The 19,854-nt window shown below is 39.2% G+C and overlaps 1 pseudogene; it reads right to left on the bottom strand.

Moving 5' to 3' along the window:
* Positions 1-2,406: 2,406 nt before the first annotated feature.
* LOC134615880 (sodium-coupled monocarboxylate transporter 1-like) lies at positions 2,407-18,544 on the bottom strand (annotated as a pseudogene).
* Positions 18,545-19,854: the final 1,310 nt, after the last annotated feature.

Genomic DNA, 19,854 nt, shown 5'->3' with positions numbered 1-19,854 from the left:
TCTAGCAAGTGTAAATACTAAATATTGAATGTTGTTGTGCAGCACCCAGGACCGACAGCGCACAATGTGCTTTGAGGTGGCAGCCAAGAAAGATGTCGTTTGTGTCTGTGAACAGTGAACACCTGTGTGGATCAGGGCGCTTGTATTCAAAAGGTTTCTCCATGTAATGATCTGTTAGAGGGTGTGGGGAGCCATAGCCCCGTCCCCCACGGCATGGAGGAGATCCAGGCCCCCAGACATCCAGAGGCCCCAGAGTGTGAGAGCCCAAGGAGGACCACCGGAGGGGCATCCGTTCCACCCTCCTGGGACGAGCTGAGGAGAGCCCCAGACGAGGGGTATTAATATGTATTTCAGTGTATATATTTGTGGGTACGTGCTTACGTTTCTTGAGAAATAGAAATTAATGTGCTGTTAGACAAAAGGCAAACGTAAATGTACAGATTTCTTAGAGTGATGTCTCGTGTCATAATAAATCATATAAACACAGCTTAGTGTTATTTATTCCTGCTATACAATCAACATCAAACCTGCAGAACTGGTGTCAGTCTCACAGACATTTAAAAGATACAGTTGGATTCTGAAAAGGGAGGTTCTCATAGGGCTATGAAATCTTATACTGCATCTTTCAGTAGGTTGTAGACCCACCTTTAGCAGCAATAACTCAAAATAATGTTTTCCTGTGAACTTTTTGAATCTCTCACATTCCTGTGGAGCAATTTTGGCTCCTTCTCTTTTCAGCATTGCTTCAGTTCATTGAGGTTTGCAGTTATTTGTTCATGCAGAGCTCTGCTAAGATCCTGCTGCAGTGTTTTAATTGAGCTGATGTCTGGACTTTGGACCACTGCAACACCTGTCTCTTCTTTTTCGGCCATTCTGTTATAGATTAGCTGGTGTTATTTCATGAAACAATTTGGTCCAAGCTTTAACTGTTGGCCAGAAAGATGGCTTCATATCTTATTCTTGAATACTTTGGAATACAGAGGAGTTCATTGTGACTCTGACTGCAGCTGGAAAACGAGCCCAAATTGTAACCTCTCCACCACTGGGCTTGACAATTGTCATGAGGTGGTTGTGTTGAAGTGCTATGTTTAACTTTTGCAAAATGTGGCGCTGTTGTCTTTCTGAAGGACAACGGTCAGGTCGTCTTGTGGTTTGTTCAGATTCAACTTTGTGACCCTGAACCATGCTGCCATGTTCTTTTTTTAGGAAAAAGAGAGCCTGAGGAGTAGCTCTTGGATTTCTTTTCTTCTTTAAGGTCATTGCTGATGTTCTTCCTCCTTAGCATTGTGTAAAGCACATATCTCACTGCTCCAGACCTGTAAGCTTCTGCTTTTATAGAGGTGGTCACACTTGCTGATAATCAGTTAATCAAATGCTTTTAATTATGAGCACACAGTTGCTACACACCCTGCTAATTCCTATGGATTTAGTATGGGTGTATTTCATTTTTCGCACATTGCCTCTGCATTGTGGATTAGTTTTTGTCAAATATAAAATGAAGCAGTATGTGCGTCAGATGTCGTTCATCTGATGTTGCATTTTATTAATTTTAAGATATATTAAGCACTAGATTATTTTTTTCTGCTCTAATATGTAAAACCTTACCATTAAAGAGGGTGTAATTTATTTTCACCATGACTGTAGCTTTCAGAGTTTATTGACATTTGGGTCAATAAACCAAAGCTAAAAAAGCTTTATGACTCAGTAATAAATAGCATCATCATGTGTTCATTGCCTAAACTGTTTGTGTGGATTGTGTCCTGTGGACGTTTCAGCATCTGTGTCTGGTACATGAAGTGAGCAAAGTCTGCGTTGTCCTCCTGGTCAGAGAAATTCAAACATTCCAGAAAGAGAGGAACACTTGTGTTTGAACTATTCCGACTATTCCTTCCACAGCATGTCTTTTATCCTGTCTTCCTTCTCTCACACCAACCGGTCGCAGCAGATGGCCCCGCCCCTCCCTGAGCCTGGTTCTGTCGGAGGTTTCTTCCTGTTAAAAGGGAGTTTTTCCTTCCCACTGTCACCAAAGTGCTTGCTCATAGGGGGTCATATGATTGTTGTTTTTTTTCTCTTTATGTATTATTGTAGGGTCTACCTTACAATATAAAGCGCCTTGAAGCTGTTGTTGTGATTTCGCGCTGTATAAATAAAACTGAATTGAATTGAAATGTTTATCATGTGGCTTTTTATTAATAATGTGTTAATCTAAACAATGGACACATGCAATCATCATTGTACACAAGTAGATATTTGAAAGAAGTGCTTTCTACTTTTTACTGAATCACTGGGAAAATAAAAACATTATTGTCTCGCTGACAACTCAGTTCTTTGGTCTCATTTCTTATGAATACCTGGATTTGAGCATTGCAGCAGCTCTGTCATGAAATTCTTCAGCTGTATCAGTTGTTAAAAAGAGGAGACACGGATATTGTTGTCAAATTTCCCTTCAGCAGGATTATTGATTCCATCCTCCTTGTTTGGCTGACCAACATTGTCTGTTCCTCCCATGACCTAAGGAAGGAAAAGTACAAGGCAGAATTGAGCACCCATCATCAGTCTGTTGCTTTTGATACCTTTGCTCTTCAGCACGTACCCCGTCTTTGACACGTTTGAACAGGTGATAAGAAAGAGTGTCTTCTTTCATTAGCATAAGCCTCGGGTCCACCGTCTCCCTCATTCCCCCTGAAATGATGAGTGAAAGAACAAAAACAAAATGTTGTTATGAAACAATAAGAAAATGAGATCACAGTTCCATTCCCAAGTACAGGTAATTCATGGCAAAATCTTTTCTTTTTTTTTACCTGTCAAGAGACTGATGATTATTCCAACAATAACAGATGTTAAACCTCCAATGACACAGAAATAAAGGTAGGATGGAGATTTCCACTGAACTGCATGTCTGGTGGTGAGAGAGATTAGTAGATATCTTGTTAACAAATGTCTTGTTAATGTAATTACACCATATTATGAAAGTATTCTGAAGGCTACAAAGGAATTTGTGAAGACAGTTTGCATATGGAAAATATATTCAACAAGATTACAGTGCCACTGCGAGCTTCGCTAAAAACCAGCAGTAGGACACTTGGCACATTTATGCTTTCCATCAGGTTTATTATTATCATTATTATTATTAATGGCCTCACAACACTGCCTTTTAAGATATTACTTTTTTAAAATCATATGGCCTTTTTTTACTTTACTATACTTTCGTTTATTATAGGAAAGCTCGGTCATCCCATCTCACCAGGCAATATTTCATTCATTCATTCAAGACAGACCCAACCACACTTACATGTCATCAGTATTCTGTCCTGGGATTGTGGTAAAAAGACTTGGTTCTGTTGGCAGTGGGGTAGTCCAGTTGAGACTGCCACCAGTAGTAAAGTTACAACCCTCAGTGCTCAGCGAGAGAGGTCGGGTCATCTCAGGAGGAGAAGGGGATATCATTTCTATAATGCTCACAGAGACAGCTGCAGCCAATCCTGTCACGAGGCCGCATAGACCTCCCTGTGGACAAATATCAGAATCGGAATCTTTATTGCCATTGTGCTTTTGAACAACGAAAACTGTATGTAAACCCATTCAGTACAAGTGGAAGAGGGCACTTTTAAGAGAAAGAAGTATATATGTACAATAAATTTTAAACAAAGAAAAAATAAAATAAAATAAATAAATATAGTATGTACAAGTCTGTATACAAGAATAAACAAGTGAGTATACGGTGGCTGCACACTGCTTCAGTCCTCAGAATATTGCACAGTTCCTTTGAAATATTGCACAATTAAAAGACGAACAAGAATATTACACAGTTAAAAAGAAAAAAAATATTGCACAGTTGAAGACTGTGTTTTTGCAGTGACTTATCCCCCAAGTGTATTTATAAATGCAACAGCCCTGGCATATGTGCTGTTTCTGTCTGTTTGTTTTGGCCTTAATTGTCCAGTACCGCCTTCCTGAGGGTAACAGCTGGAACAGGTGATGTGCGGGGTGGGATGTGTCCTTCTGGATGCTGCAGGCTTTCCTGTGGCAGCAGGACCTGTACACCTCCTCCAGGGAGAGAAGAGTACAGCTCTTGATCACAGCCAATGATCCTCTGTGCTGTGTTGATGACCCTCTGGAGTGATGCTTACTCCTAAGTAGTACTGCTGGCAAACCACACTTTCAATGGAGCACCTGTAGAAGGACACTAGCAGCTCCTTGGCTAACACGTTGTTCTTCAGGACACTCAGGAAGTGGAGTCGCTGCTGTGCCTTCTTGATCATAGCTGTGGTGTTTGTTTTCCAGGATAGGTCACCACCCAGGTGCAGGCCCAGGAGTCAGAGACCCTCTCCAAACAGTCCCCATTAATGTGTATGGGCTGGGGGTCAGATTTGTTCCTTCTGAAGTCAACTACTATTTCTTTGGTTTTTTTGGTATTGACGACCAGATTGTTTCAGCTGCACCTTGATGACATATTTTTCACAGTTGTGTCATCAGCAAACTTGTTAAAATTAATATTAACAGCATACGAATGTTGGATGGGTGGGTGGGGGGTGCAGTCGTGAGTGTATAGAGCGTACAGCAGGGGACTCAGCACACACCCCTGAGTCTGGTCATTATTATTTTTATCCTGCTGTTAACATTTTTTTTAAACATTAAGCATTTAATAAAGTGTTTTTTAATACTGTTAATACTGTTAATAAGAAAAATGCTCCCCATACTACACTGAAAAAAATGCAATAGGGTGGTTGTTGAATTTGCATAGAATTACTTCATATATCCAGCATGACTAATTTAAATTTCACATCTAAACATATTTTTGTCTTTTAATTTTCACATATTCTTTAAGAATATTCATTCTTTTAGAACAAATCATGTTGAAAAGAAACAAGTTAGTCGTGTTTTATCCTCAAGCTCCGCCCCCTGGAAAGGAAAAATCGGCTGCACTGTCCGCCATTTTTGTCTCTCGCTTTGGAAAATCTACTACCATCTGGAGTTTTACACTTGAAGGTAAATAAGATTTTAAAGCTAACACACCAGTGAGAAAGAGTGTAGACCCTTTATATATGTGGACTTTTACTGGGGTGTTGTTATTTTACAGGTATGTGGGCTGTTTATCGAAAACCATGAAAGGCCAATGTTAGGCTCCAGTTAGCTAATGGTAACCGAAATTATGCGATAAGCAAATTAGTAATTAACATATATAATGTGAGTTAATATTGTTTGTATATTCTTTCAGTCTAAATTAACAGACTATTACAAACTTGCATCGGTGTCTGTAGTAAGTGGTGGTACCTGCAGTGTCTTAACCATTAAACAAGCTAATGTAGGGCCGGGATATGACTAGCTTGTTGAAACATGTCTGCTGCTAATGTGACTGCGCACACATCAAGGCTCGCAAAATTTCAAAATCTCTGGTAGCCCTTCAGGCCGACACTCTTCAGTTTTTGGTAGCCGAAAATAAATTTAAGTAGCCCGAATAAAAGAGAGAGCAATTTTTTATGTTTTGTTTCCCGTTTTGTTTCCTTTACAATATTATACATTAAAGTATAATATTGTAACGGAAACAAAAATTAATCAAAAAATTGTTAAAATACAAGTCACAACAACTGTATAAAAATTACAATCATCAACTCAAATACTTGGTTCTAATTGAACAGAAATTTCTATGAACTTGCAAGAACTGTGTTGAACATGAATCAGTCACTGAAGTCACGGGTCAGAGGCAAGTGGAACCAAAATCTAGGCCATTTGCTTTTTGAAGTTTGCAAAGACTGCTAAATTTTGCCAGTGGTAGTTCACTCTTTGCAACATAGTACGCTGTTCTAAACAGATTTTTCAGGACTTCTTGTTGTGCTTTGTTTATTTTTAGTATGTTTTTTGCAATTGGTGTTTGTTCTGGGAAAGATACTGCAGACTGAGCAATAATGCATTTCTTGCATTTCTCATGGGTTCTAATGGGGTCTTTCTTAAAATTACTGGTCCCAGTAACAAAGGCGCTTGTCGACTCAGAAATCTAATGAAACTCACAACACACCTGGCAGAACATCATGTTATTTAGCTCGACATATTCCAGCCACAGAAATTCTTTTGTCCATGAAACCAAAAAAGCTGCGCTTTCTTTTTGCCCCATAGTCTAATTTGTCATAACTTTTCCGTTTTGTGGTAGGCTTTTCTTCGGCTGCCCCTTCTTCATCCTGACTTCTCTTATTTGGCTCTGCAGAACTAAAATACCAGCGTAAATCCATCTGCTTTTACACACGTACTTACATAACGAACAACAATTCTCTGCGCAATCAACCTCTCACATGTTTAAGCTTGCTGTGGGAGATTTCACATGTCACGTTTGAATAGTAAGCTAATGAGTGATAAGACAATCTCAGAGGAATTGGTGCGCAATTAATCATCACTCACCAATCAGTGCTGCCGCTCTCTACACACCGTTCACGTGATTGCAAAGTGAAAGTGAAAGCAAAAAACAAGCGCAAATTCAAACTCGATTTCAATATGTCACATATTGACAGTGGCTCATCGATGCCAATGACATAATTACTCAGCTACATTTTCGAAAGAATGCCAAAGCATTGACATATATTTTTCCTTCCTATGATAGCCCGACGGGCAGGGCTAAGATAGATTTTGGTAGCCCAACTGGAAAAATCGCTAGCCCCGGGACATCGGGCTAGCTATTTTGCGAGCCCTGCACATGGTAACATTACCAGCACATAGCCACAGCCGCTATAAACATGCTGAAAGGTCAATCTAGCTTTTGTAGTCAGCAGCTGGAAGACTCAACACAGACCCAAGATTCAGTGTAACGGTTATCTAAATGTTGTGTGTCCTGTTTGTAAGCCCAGAAAAAGAAATTAAATAAAATGACGACCTTGAGCTTCAAGCTAATGTAAGCGTAATGCTATAGCATAAAGCTAATGCAATGATGAGGTTGTTAAATTAGTAAAAATACAGTAAATATATCCAACATGAATCATTTATATTTTTGGTCTAAACATAATTAAGTCTCACGCCTTTCACTTGTTTTAGAAGGATGTTCAGTCTTTTAAAACCAGTCATATCAAAATAACAGAAAATAGTTATGTTTTCTGTTGAAACTCCACCCCCCAGGGTGTGTTCTGCGAGGGAAAATTGACTGTGGCGGTCCGCCATTTTTTGTCTTCGCTTCATTTACGTTTGGTGCTGAGCTTTACTTTGTCGAGGTAAACTGAAAACTACATGTTTGAGAGGAAACGAAGAGAACATCCATTAGATGGGGAAGTTTTTCTCATGAATTGCCGTTGAGCAACATAATGGAAAAAACAAGTCATTCCTTAAGTTAACTAACGATAATGCTAGCTTAAGCTGCGGGACAATATTATGTGCATTAGCTTTTTTTCAGTGTGTGTCCATTTAGTTAACTGGTTGTACCTAAAATGTTTTAGTTAAACAGTTAAACAAGCTAGTTTGCCATGGGGTGGGCTCTGTGTGTGTGTGTGTGTGTGTGTGTGTGTGTGTGTGTGTGTGTGTGTGTGTGTGTGTGTGTGTGTTCGGGGGGGGGGTCTTCACTAAAGTCGGTTTATTTAGGGCATGACACCTATGCAGTACTCATTAGGAGAGGAAGTGCATGACGTGGGGCTTTATTTCATGTTCTGGGGCAGTGAATGTAATGTACTGATAACATGTTAAAGACACACAAAAACCCAACAAATTATTTTAACTGATTTATAGAGAGACTGAGAGGAGGGCTTGAAGAGATAAAAAAAAAAAGACAATATAAATATGTTAAATTTATTTTTTCTGTATCGATATATGATGCTTATCCCTGCTGAAGGGCAGATTGGTGTTGCTTCAGAACAATTCTCTAGCGCTGTTACGTAGAGGTGTTACAGTTAAGGTTTTAATAACATTATTTTATTTACTAGTGAAGATTTGCATATGTTATCTCACATTCTGTAAGGTAAATTTTCTGGAAAGGTCAAATTAACTAATTTAACTAAGTATTAATGAAAGACCTTGATGTGTATATGACAATAATAGATGTAGTTTCTGGGTCATTTGGCAGAACTGCAAAATGGCCAGAAGGAGGCAACTGCTGTGGTTGCAAACAGGCTTTGGGTGGTATGGAAGTAAGGGCAACTATGGAACTGCTCAGCAACATGGGACCCATAGTTAATAAATAGTAATATGACAAAAATAACAACTTTGTGTGGATGTAACCTTGTGAGATCTGAGATTTTGACAGCATTTTTATGTGACAACTTCTCTTTTTAGATAAATGCAGAGTTTAAGCGCATTACCACCATGCCACTGCAGTCCAGATTACTCTCGCAGATAGATGTGCTATCTGACAAACTAATAAAGGTCTTCAAAAGGCGAGGAGGACAAATAGGAAGAAGACTTCAGAACATTCTGGAGCCCACGGCCCAGGTAAGAAAAAAAAAATTTGTGTATACACTTTAGGGAAAATAATAATTTTAACAAAATGCTGCTTGTCACTCTATGCCAGGAGTATGTTGAAAATCACCTGGGATTTTCACAATTTACCATGGGTGCGTTTTTGTTTTGTTTTTTCTTTTACCTGCATTAGAACTATGTGTGGAGTTCATAGTTGAACACCTCTCTATGCTCTGACAGTATTCTGCTTCTTTGCATGGAGATTTCACTTCAGAAATGCATTACCTTTTTAAGCATTCTGAGGACTCAAATCACATGCTGTAATGAATCCATTTTTGTTCACCTAATGTGTTAATGTTAACATTTTTTGGAATAGTGACACAGATTAAAATAAGATTTGGTATAATGTTCTTTGACCAGTGTTCTGTTTAATTAAATTTTGGAATTCTGCATTTTCTAGGCCACAGATGAAGCCATTATCCAACGATCTAATAAGGAAACAACCATGGGAATTTACATCATAAAGTCAAGAGATGCCAATGGCAGCCCTGAGGACATCGGGATAGTCCTTGAAGGCCAGAGAGTCTGGCAGGATTTGGATAACTATACCCTAGCAGCTGCAATGCTGTTTGGACTAATGTACACTTTGAACCTCACCTACCCACTGGAAAAGTATACCTTCGAGGTATTATAGAAACTGGTTATGGAGCTCAAAAGGAACAGCCTTTCAAAGAAGGCCCAGGTTTTCAGGACCAGACTGTACGATTGAACAGTTTTCCAGTTATGATGTGGGAACAACATGTTTACCTCTTCGAATATGTACCATCCTTTCTTTTAAGCCAGCACTGGTAAAGTTGCAGTACATAGTGAAACTTATTTTTCTGGCACTTTTCAACTTGGGGCCTTTATTACTGCAGTGTTCAGTGTTCACTTTTCAAGCCATGGCTCTTTTGAAAAAAAAATTCAAACTTTGAATGTCCATTTTTCTCAATGGAAATGGTGCCTTGCACCAATTTCACCAGTTTGCAATTTTTTTCCCAAGGTGCACCACTACAAACAGATTGCATGGTCTAGTATTAGTGATTGTGATGTTTAGTGATAGAAGCAAGCCAATACTAATCAGTTTAGGTCTCTTGGTTTTGTGCCTGTGGGTTATAATGTTATTTTAAGTCTCTTCTTTGTGTCATTTTAATAATTACACCCCTGTTGCCATATTACCTTATGGCTCTTACATTTAAAAAACTATTTTTTGCATAAGCGTGATGTCATAAGGCCCCACAATGTTGAATTCAGGTTACAGCAGATAACTTTGAGGAATGTTGTGGAATGTTTTTCAAGAGATGCATTGTACAAATATGACTCATGTATATTTTGGAAGCCTGAATTGAAAGTCCATTGTTACAACTGTGTAGTATTTTCAAAAATACAGGTCATTGTTCAAAAATGTTTTGCTTATTTCTTTGATTGAAGAGAAAGTGTACAGTACATACAGTAAGATCAGCCTTAATTTAGTTTTATTTATAGAACACTCAATTATATATTAGATTATATATTATATATTAGAAATTTGTTATAAAATAAAATAAGCTTACCATAAAATAATCTTGTCAATATAACACATAGTAGTCCAATACAATTAACACAAAAAGTTCATGTCTGATAAACAAGTGGTTTCTTTAAATATTTGACCGGAATGAAAAACATAACAACAACATAAAAAAGTCATGTTCATGTTACCAGAAAAATGTGTGCAGGTATAACATAAAAAACTAAGGTTAACCTTAGTTTGCGGACGACACAACGCTGGTGGGGCTCATCACCAAGGGCGATGAGACCCACTACAGGAAAGAGGTTGAGCTCCTGACCACGTGGTGCAGAGACAACAACCTCCTGCTAAATGTTAGTAAGACCAAGGAGGTTATTGTCAACTTCCAGAGAGGCCACACCTGTCACCCCCCATTGACCATCGACGGCGCTGCGGTGGAGAGGGTGAGCAGCACCAAGTTCCTGGGGGTGCACATCAGTGAGGACCTCTCCTGGACCACCAACACAGCATCACTGGCCAAGAAAGCACAACAGCGCCTCTACTTCCTGCGCAAACTCAAGCGGGCAAGTGCTCCACCACCCATCCTGACCACATTCTACAGAGGAACCATTGAAAGCATCCTTTCCAGCTGCATCACTGTGTGGGGCGGTAGCTGCACTGACTATAACAGGAAAGCTCTACAACACATTGTGAGAACAGCTGAGAGGATAGTTGGTGTACCACGCCCCTCCCTGCAAGACATCTACACCACTCGCCTCACCCGCAAAGCCATCACAATTGTCAACGATGCAACCCACCCCGTGCACTGTCTGTTCAGCCTCCTGCCCTCTGGAAAGAGATACAGAAGTCTCCGCTCCCGCACAACCAGGCTCACCAACAGCTTCATCCACCAGGCTGTGAGACTGCTGAACTCTCTTCCCTCCTGGCTCCCAGCCAGCAGAACCACCAGATTGGCAGAAGTATAGGAAGACAGACTGGACTGTTTTTGTTGTGCATCTGCACTTTATTGTTGTCAATGTCTACGCATGGGACAGTGTGAAACGTAATTTCAATTCCTTTGTATGGCAAGTACATTTGAAGAAATTGACAAATAAAACTGACTAACTGACTGACTAACTGACTAACTAACCAAACATAACTTAATTTCGTGCAACCGATTACAATATTTTTTTTTATGTTTATCCCACTGATTATTTTTTTCAGTGTATGTTATACGATGATAAATTGATGTTAGGTTGATTTAGGAAAATACCAAAATGAGAATGGACTTACTTTGGAGTTAACAAATGGACAGAGGACACCCAAACTGAACAGACCGAGTAAAGGACCTCCAGTGACCCCCCAAATGATGGACACTGCCTGTTTGAAGAGACCTGCAGCTCAAAAAACACTTTGAAAATGGTCGTATTTACTGAGGTGAAAAATGTACTTATTTACATAACTAACATGCTTTCTAATAAACAACAACAACGTTCCTGGATGTGTTTGCCTGAAAACATTGACAGCTCTGCATTAACAGATCCCTCTACCTGCATCATATGTCCCATGAGTGATGCCAGTCCAGCCATGACAACGCATGCAATTCCAAAAAACACACCTGCAAAAACATCACATCACAAAATGACATTTTTATCGAGTATCAGCCGCATCCACGTACACTCAAAAAAATCTGTTGTTGGATGAACACAATCTAATCATGGCACCCAATTTGCACACAATTCAACCAAGTACAATAAACCATTTTCGATCATGTCAAACCAACACATTTGGCATTTGGTGGTTTAATGTAATCCGATTACGTTGGATCAACATAGTATACTCACATTGGTTTCAAGTGATTTATTTAAGTATATAGAGTGAAATGTGTTTTAATTCATTCTACACAGGTTAAAAACTTTTGGAAAACACAATTAAATCTTGTTGTTTGAACAACTACTTTGTTAATCAAGGCAATTACTGCTAGTCTTGCTTAATGTATACAGAGTTACATTAAGCAATGGGGGTTGGTGATTTCATAGTGACAAACAACCATTTGCACTTACATTCGTGGATAATTTAGAATCACCAATTGACCCAACTCTAATTGCACACTGCGAACCAGCCAGATTGTGGATTTGAACCCAGGCCCTTCTTGCTGTGAGGCAGCAGCACTTACCATCAAACCAACCAAGCTATCAATCCAGGCTTACCAAAACTAGGAAAGCTATGATTACAATGCTTGATGCAGAAATTTCTGTACGCTTTTGTCCTTAACAGGTCAAACCACAATAAATAGCGACAGCATACATGTGGTGTGGGTGTAGTTGTCAGCCTCTTAAAACTCCAACAATTTTCCTGCAGTTTGACATCTAATGTGATCTTGTGAATGTCATGAGTCCTGGCAACGAACCACTCTTACTAGATTGTATCATGTCATTTCAACAAGAGCAAATTAAGTTGCTGAATTTCATGCAGGTGCTACATGATTTAATTATGTTCAACATAGAAACATGAAATTATTTAGTTCAAATTACAAGTTTGAATCTTGTACATGTAACAACCACCCAATTTCATTTTTTTGAGTGCAGTTTATATCATAAACAAACAACAGGAAACTCGTTATTTACTCAGCCCTTTGGAGATTAAGAGAAGCTTTTTCTCAGATAGTTTAATGCGTGGTTTGATCAGGTCCTCCATGGTCACTGCAGCCATTGCGTTGATTGAAGTAGAAACTGTGCTGGAGATGAAGAAATAAAGACTAATGGACATAACTGACACTTTAAATGTGGCACAGCTTTAAATGTTACATGCATCAGTGGGACCAGATGAATAAAAATATAACAAATTATGTTGTATGAACCTCAGAGAGGCACTATATACTGCAGCAAAAAATAGTCCTGGAAGCCCTTGGTGATCTGCCAAGATATCCATCACCAAATAAGGCAACAGCTGTAAAGAATAAAAAAGATTTTTATTGAAAGATCACAAAACAACTTGAATAAAAACAGCGGCACTGTTGGTACATCCTGTGGTTTCTTTTAAGTGTATGTACCTGATCAGGTGAAGAAACCTGTCCAGCTTTCCATGGGTCACAGTTCTTATAGAACGAATAAAGACACAGTCCTGAAATCACTGACGATGTCAGGGTGCAAGCTAGGCCTAACACGTTGATGAACAGAGCTCTGAAAAGCACAACATGAAAAAGTGAAATATAGATACAAAAATCAGTGTAGCATAGCAAACGAGATTATATTTCCTATCACTGTATGCTGATGATGTCATCATTTATCATAACTATCTTTTCCAAGTTTATGATAAGAACATGTCATTTGCCAGCAAACACCGCCAATGTTGTTTTGGCTGAATCAGAATTTACATAGATGTGGAAATAGACGTGTCATATATCGTTGTTTTTTTAATTATTAATATTTTAATTATTAGTTTTTCAAGCTAAACAGGAAGGAATCAATACATTCCTTCGAATCACTCACAATCTGGCATGTTTAATGCTCTTGCAGGAGTTGTATCTCTGAACTTGAGGTTGGTAGGTCCCATAAATTGAGCTCCAAGCAAATGCCCCTCCGATGACTAGTGTCCAAAAAGTGTGTCTTCTCAGAGGGTTCATGTCAAAGCTGGGATTACACAATAGAAGCATGATTTTAGTATAACACACACACACACACACACACACACACACACACACACACACACACACACACACACATATATACTCACTCCACAAAGTTAATTCTTCCTCCTTCTTGGGCATCTGACAAGATAGTGGAGATTCCTCCTTTTAAGATCACACATTTGATTATAACAGACATGTAGCCTGCAAACATTATTCCGATCTAGAAGACAAATCAGAGATTTGTTTGGTTGGCAGATCTGTATTCTGTAACTATGTTGACAGATTTTGGTCCCAGTTATCAAATTCTTGCTAATTTACATGAATACTGCAATGAATCAAGACATGACTCAAACGTGGTTGTGGTGTCGATAAAATTAGACTGAAACCTGATTGCAATTTAATTCAGTTTTACTTATATAGCATATGGAATATATTTATATAGTTCCAAATCATAACAAAAGCGCATTATACTGTAAGATAAAGACCCTACAATCCAGAGAAAACGCCAGCAATCAAATGGCAGTGTGAACAAAAAAACTCCCTTTTAACAGGAAGAAACGTCAACATCAGGGAGGGGCAGCCATCTACCACAACTATTTGGGGGGCATGTTGTGTTGTGTATTTTTTTCATTTTATTTTATCCAGAACCCTACCTGAACAACATCTGTCCACACCACAGCTTTCAGGCCACCCTGTAACAAATGCCACAAAACAAGAAAAATCTCTGTCAAAAAGGTTAGGAAGCTGTATGCATGAACAGAATCCATAATTTGGAAATATGTGAACGTATTCTGTGGTAGAACATTTTCAGAAAGCACCAGTAATGGGAATAAAGGCGTTACAAGTAATGGCGTCACTAACAACGTTACTTTTTTCAGTAACAAGTAATCTAACTGATTACTATTTCTATCGTTACAACGCCGTTACCATTACTAACAGGAAAATGCGGTGCGGTCGCGTTACTATTTTTCAACAAACAGACGGTTGAAGCTGTCTTCAGCTTACCGCATCTTATATCAGTTGCACGGAAGTAGCTGTAATTTGGCACAACACCTGGAGCTAGGGGGCAAAACAATCGCATGAGTGCTGCTGTTTGACTGAGGAAGAATAAAGTAGTCGTGGTAAGCCAATCACATGACCACTTAAAGACAAAGCAACAAGGTGACATATACCAATTTATAAATTGTGTTGATGGGCCACGTAAAACCAGAGTCATGATAAACGATTGTATAGGAATTTCTTTTACTTATGTATTAATCACATTATTTTATTGTATAATGCCTTGGTGCCACTGGATTTAAACATGTTTCACACCAATACTGTAAGACAAATGGTGGGGGTCTAGTAAGGAAGTAGACAATGCCACAGGAAAAGTCTTTTGTCTCTTTGAGGACTCTGGGAGGTAGCAAGGGAGTGTGAACCTTAAGTTGTGAAACAGCTGTGTACTGCCTTTTGTTCCTGGAGAAGGTATTTAACTGAGAGCCATGTTAGGCTCAGAGAGACTCTGCTGACCGTCTGTCATGTGGGCTCCACCAAGCTTGGTTGTCTGTTCTTTGTGTACTTTGAATAAAGAATGTTCAATTCAATTCAATTCAATTTTATTTATATAGCGCCAAATCACAACAAATGTCGCCTCAAGGCGCTTTATATTGTACAATAGATCGCACAATAATAAATACAGAGAAAAACCCAACAATCATATGACCCCCTATGAGCAAGCACTTTGGCGACAGTGGGAAGGAAAAACTCCCTTTTAACAGGAAGAAACCTCCGGCAATGTTAGCTACCGCTCACCGCTCGTCTGCAGGCTTTATTTAAATGGAAATCTTCCACAACACAATATATACATGGTGTTTTTTCCTCAATAGTTTCGTCACGTTTACTGTCTAAGGACAGCGCTAGCAAGCACTCTCTGCTTATGACGACAACCCCCCCCCCCCCCTCCCCAAACAAAAAAAACCCCTGCCCTTTCGTGTTGGTGGAAAAATGTACCATGTCGACCAATCAAAAATGATATGGCAACATGACATTTGGAAGAGGGGAAAGGTTTAGGAGTGACTGAGAGAGAGAGAGAGAGAGAGAGAGAGAGAGAGAGAGAGAGAGAGAGAGAGAGAGAGAGAGAGAGAGAGAGAGAGAGAGAGAGAGAGAGAGACAGCAGAAAGAGAGAGAGAGCGAGTTTTGAGATGTGAGAGATTTGTGACGTATAGCGTGTTTGGAGTGTGTAGTTAATGTGTTGTCTTGTGTAGTTAGTGTGTAGTGTTGTTGTGGATAGTTTTGTGTTGTGTGTCAGAACAATGAGCTGACTGCTGTCTCCAGGTAGAGAACAGGAGTGATACACCTGCTGCTGTCAGACCTGCAGGTATCAGGCTGTGATGTTCTCCTTTATAGTGGACAGAAATATTTGGAGTGGCACAAATAATTTGTGTGGCATCTTACTGAACGCAGAACATCTGATTGTTATGTAAATAGCTTGAAACGGTTATTTAAAAAAGGGGTAAAAGGTAAATGGCTACAAATAACTTTATTGTTTGCAAATCTTGTGCATAGTATTTTAAAATTGACAATTAATATTTGCATTTAAAGTTATGAAATATGATTCATTAAACATGTTTGTGGTTGTTACAGTAAAAAGTTTTAAGTAACTTTTCCTACTCGGATTCTATGTTTTTTGTCTGATTTTAGATCAATTGAGTTAATACAGTATGTCAAAATGAAAACATAACTGTAAATTCAGACACGTGAGGTTGTGCTGAAAAGAATGATACCAAATAATGCAAAGTAAATAGTTTTTAAAGGTGAAATGTCGAGGTAAAATCAAAAGTGGTTACAATGGCCAATTATACCCTGGACCCCATGGTTAAACATTTTTTTTAAGGAACGCAATAGATACTTTTCAAGTAATTAATTACTTTTAGCATCTCGTAACTCAGTTACTAACTCAGTTACTTCTTTGAAGAAGTAACTAGTAACTATAATTAATTACTTTCTTAAGGTAACTTGCCCAACACTGGAAAGCACTGTCAATGAATACAGATTATTAGTGCATTCAAATCAATTCAGTTTCATCTATATGGGGCCAAATAACAACAGTCACTTCAAGGCACTTTATATTGTAAGGTTAAAGACACTACAATGATAAAGACAAAACTCCAACAATCAGTTCTGCAAATCAGTATGAGCAAGCACTTTGGTGACAGTGGAGAGGAAAAACTCCCTTTTAACAGGAAGAAACCTCCAGCAGGGAGGGGCGGGGCCATCTGCCATGACCAGTTGGGTCAGGGGATTGTGTGCTCTGTAAACTACAGCCAATTGTTTCTAAGCTTTCAAATATTTGCAGACTTTTAGAAAAACAACAGGTGATGCAACACATTATGCAATGACGGTTCCAACTTTTGACCCTTAATGATCGCATGTGAAAACATCAAATTTAAAAAAATCAGAGGTGATTTTTAACTGAGAGATATTTTGTTTTAAAGGGTAAATGGGAAGGGGACCTTGTGAATTTTAGGAAAATGTAAAAATTCTAATTTAATCTCTGCTGAATGTGAAAGTGGGGGTCTCTTAAGGTTCCCCGCTTAGTGATGCTCGGGTCAGATTGACAATGTGATGCACTGTAGTGTGTGTGTTGTGTGTAAGTTTTACTAATGTTTTACTAACCAGTGCACAATACAAAGTACAAACAGTGGCTGTCGAAATAATCCCACCCCACAGGTTCATACCAGTCACTGCAAAAAGAAGGGAAATTCATTAACAGGGAAAACACTCTCGTATAAGATCCCGTCACGAACTTGACTGCTGGAAACTGGAGCTGACATACCTTGGTTCAAAGCCAGAGCTGGAGCATAAATTACAAGTCCAGTGTAGAGCAACTGTGGCAAAGAGTTAGAAAGTCACAACAACATGTCTCTGCTGATACCAACGTAGTTTTATGTGCAGAAGTCAAAGCACTACAAGATTGAACCACTGGCTTCTTACTGCGTTAAAAAAGAAGATCACCATTCCCAGGAGACGGGTGGCTTTGCTGAAACGCAGCTCCAGATACTTGGCAGAGACCAGACAGAGAAAAGACGCACACTGATACTGATACATAAGATACCTTTATAAGATACCTTTATTAGTCCCACAAGGGGAAATTTCATGTTAAGGCTGCCGACCCATTGCACGCAATGGCGGCGGCATCTTACTTCTAGTTCCCCTCACTCCATCCAATTCAAAGCTAGTACTTTGTACACTTACTGACAGGTGTAGCCCAGTCAACAGTTTAAAATATAGCTAAAATAATGTTGAAAACAAAACCACAGTTACCTCATATGTGCTGTTGATGGCCAGTCTGTAGAAAACTGGGAGAAAGACCTCGGATGTGTACACCACTGCTATTACATAGGAAATACTTAAATAGCCAAATATGGCTCCATAGCGATACACCTACGGACAGGTTGGAAAAGATTTATGGAAAAACAAAATAGCAAAACAGTATCAAATAAAGAACAACGACGTTTAACATAGGCGACGGTGTTTCTTCACCGGGTGCTGCTGATACTGAACGAGCTTTGGAGCAAAATATAAACAGTGCTGAACTCTGGTGAGTAACACGAAAACTTTAAATTCGTTATTTGATTTGTTTGAAATTGAAAGTGGTGTACTCAAAGTAATGCTCGGTTAGCTGACTCCAGCCGTCTTCTAATGCACAGAAATCACAGTTTTACGCATTTTGTAAAATTTTAATTTAAGCTCTGAATAAATGTTTGTGCGCTGAGGAAGCTGAGTGCAGATCCAGGACAGTCCCCACACGTTACCTCGGGTGGATTGGAGAGCACAGTGACGGATGACATGTAGCTGGCAGTGAGGGACATGGAGACAGCCAGGGCATTGAGTTTTCGGCCCCCAGTTAAAAAGTCCCTGGAGGTTCCTTGTTTCCTGCTTCTCCAGGCGTAATAAAAACCAACGGCAGCAGACAGGAGCAGAACGACAGCAAACACCACATAGTCTGCTGCCACGAGCAAGTGAGCATCCCCGGACATTTTATCAGTCGGAGCAAAACTGAAATAAAGCTAAAGCGTTTATCAGGCAGTGCTCTGTAGATCACTGGAAAGGCGGTGTCATCACCTCCAGGTACTCTATTGAACTGTAAGATAAATTACTCCAGGCGGTGCGCGCACGCGTCCTTTCAGGTTAAGCTCACACTCAAAGTTAATGAATAAAGTTTAGAAGTTAGAGTTTGAACCCAAACACATAAAACTTGGGTAATAATAGTGCTTTGTGTCGCCCCCACCAGAAAACTATCAGAAAACTGGATGCGTGTTTAACGGAGCTCTTTCTTGTGCTGTGACTGGTGGATGTCAGACAGGGACATGCTCTTATTTCTGGGATTCGGGTCGCTTCTGCAGATTACACTGTGTTTGCATTTGGAACACCATGTGTATTTGTTCTTGGCTCCCTTAATAATCAGTTATTGCATTTAAGACACACTGTTATGGCCTCCTAAGCGCCTTTATTACATTGTGCTTCTCCAGTCAAAGTAATCCTATAGACTAAAGGTGCCAAACATAGGGCCCGTGGGCCAAAAGACTCTGCCCCACTGGATATCTTTAGGAAAAGTCAGGAGCATAAACTTTGGACTTTTGGATGTATTTTCATGTTTCACAGTTTTTCCTGATAAAGATGTTCACCATGACCATTCATATTGTACACCAAAGTAAGGGATAAACAATTAAATGACAGAAACCTTTCTCTTTTTGTTTGTTTCTCATTCTCAATGGAAATTTTTCATTTGTATTTTTTGTTTGTTTGTTTTTTAATTTTATAATGAGTCCACAGTAATAACAATAAATTGTAAGTGGCTGATAAGAGTTTCATAAACTACCTCTTCTGTTTAGTGATTAGTCGACTCCCTCGTGTCGTACCTTTGCACATGTGAAGCGATTGTTTTAGTTTCTCATGGTGCAGTGTATAATGCTGGATGCTTGTACTAATAACTATAAAGTTCACTCTAACATTTCATTTGATGGTTTTTATGAGTCCCACCTTTCCCTTCCCATCTTTGTTCTGGTTGTTTAGGGTTTAATAACCCCAGCAGGTGCTGAGAGTCATTTAGTCACTTTTTATTTTTACAGTGATCCTATGACAGCGGGAATGGGCTCCAGCCCAACAGTGAGCCAGAATGTATATGTGGAAGTAAAGGTATGGATGACTATGAGTCAAATTCATTTTAAATGAGCAAGTCACTTGTAAACTTAGGGAGATGTTTCCCAAATGACTCAACATTTAAGTTGGCTCAATGTTTTTGAATGCAGCCTCAATCTGTGTGCAGCTGTCCTGTCATGATTATCTG

The sequence above is a fragment of the Pelmatolapia mariae genome, linkage group LG17 (genome assembly GCF_036321145.2).
Source record: "Pelmatolapia mariae isolate MD_Pm_ZW linkage group LG17, Pm_UMD_F_2, whole genome shotgun sequence".
NCBI classification, from domain to species: Eukaryota; Metazoa; Chordata; class Actinopteri; order Cichliformes; family Cichlidae; genus Pelmatolapia; species Pelmatolapia mariae.
This window is presented reverse-complemented; position numbering and strand designations above follow the sequence as displayed.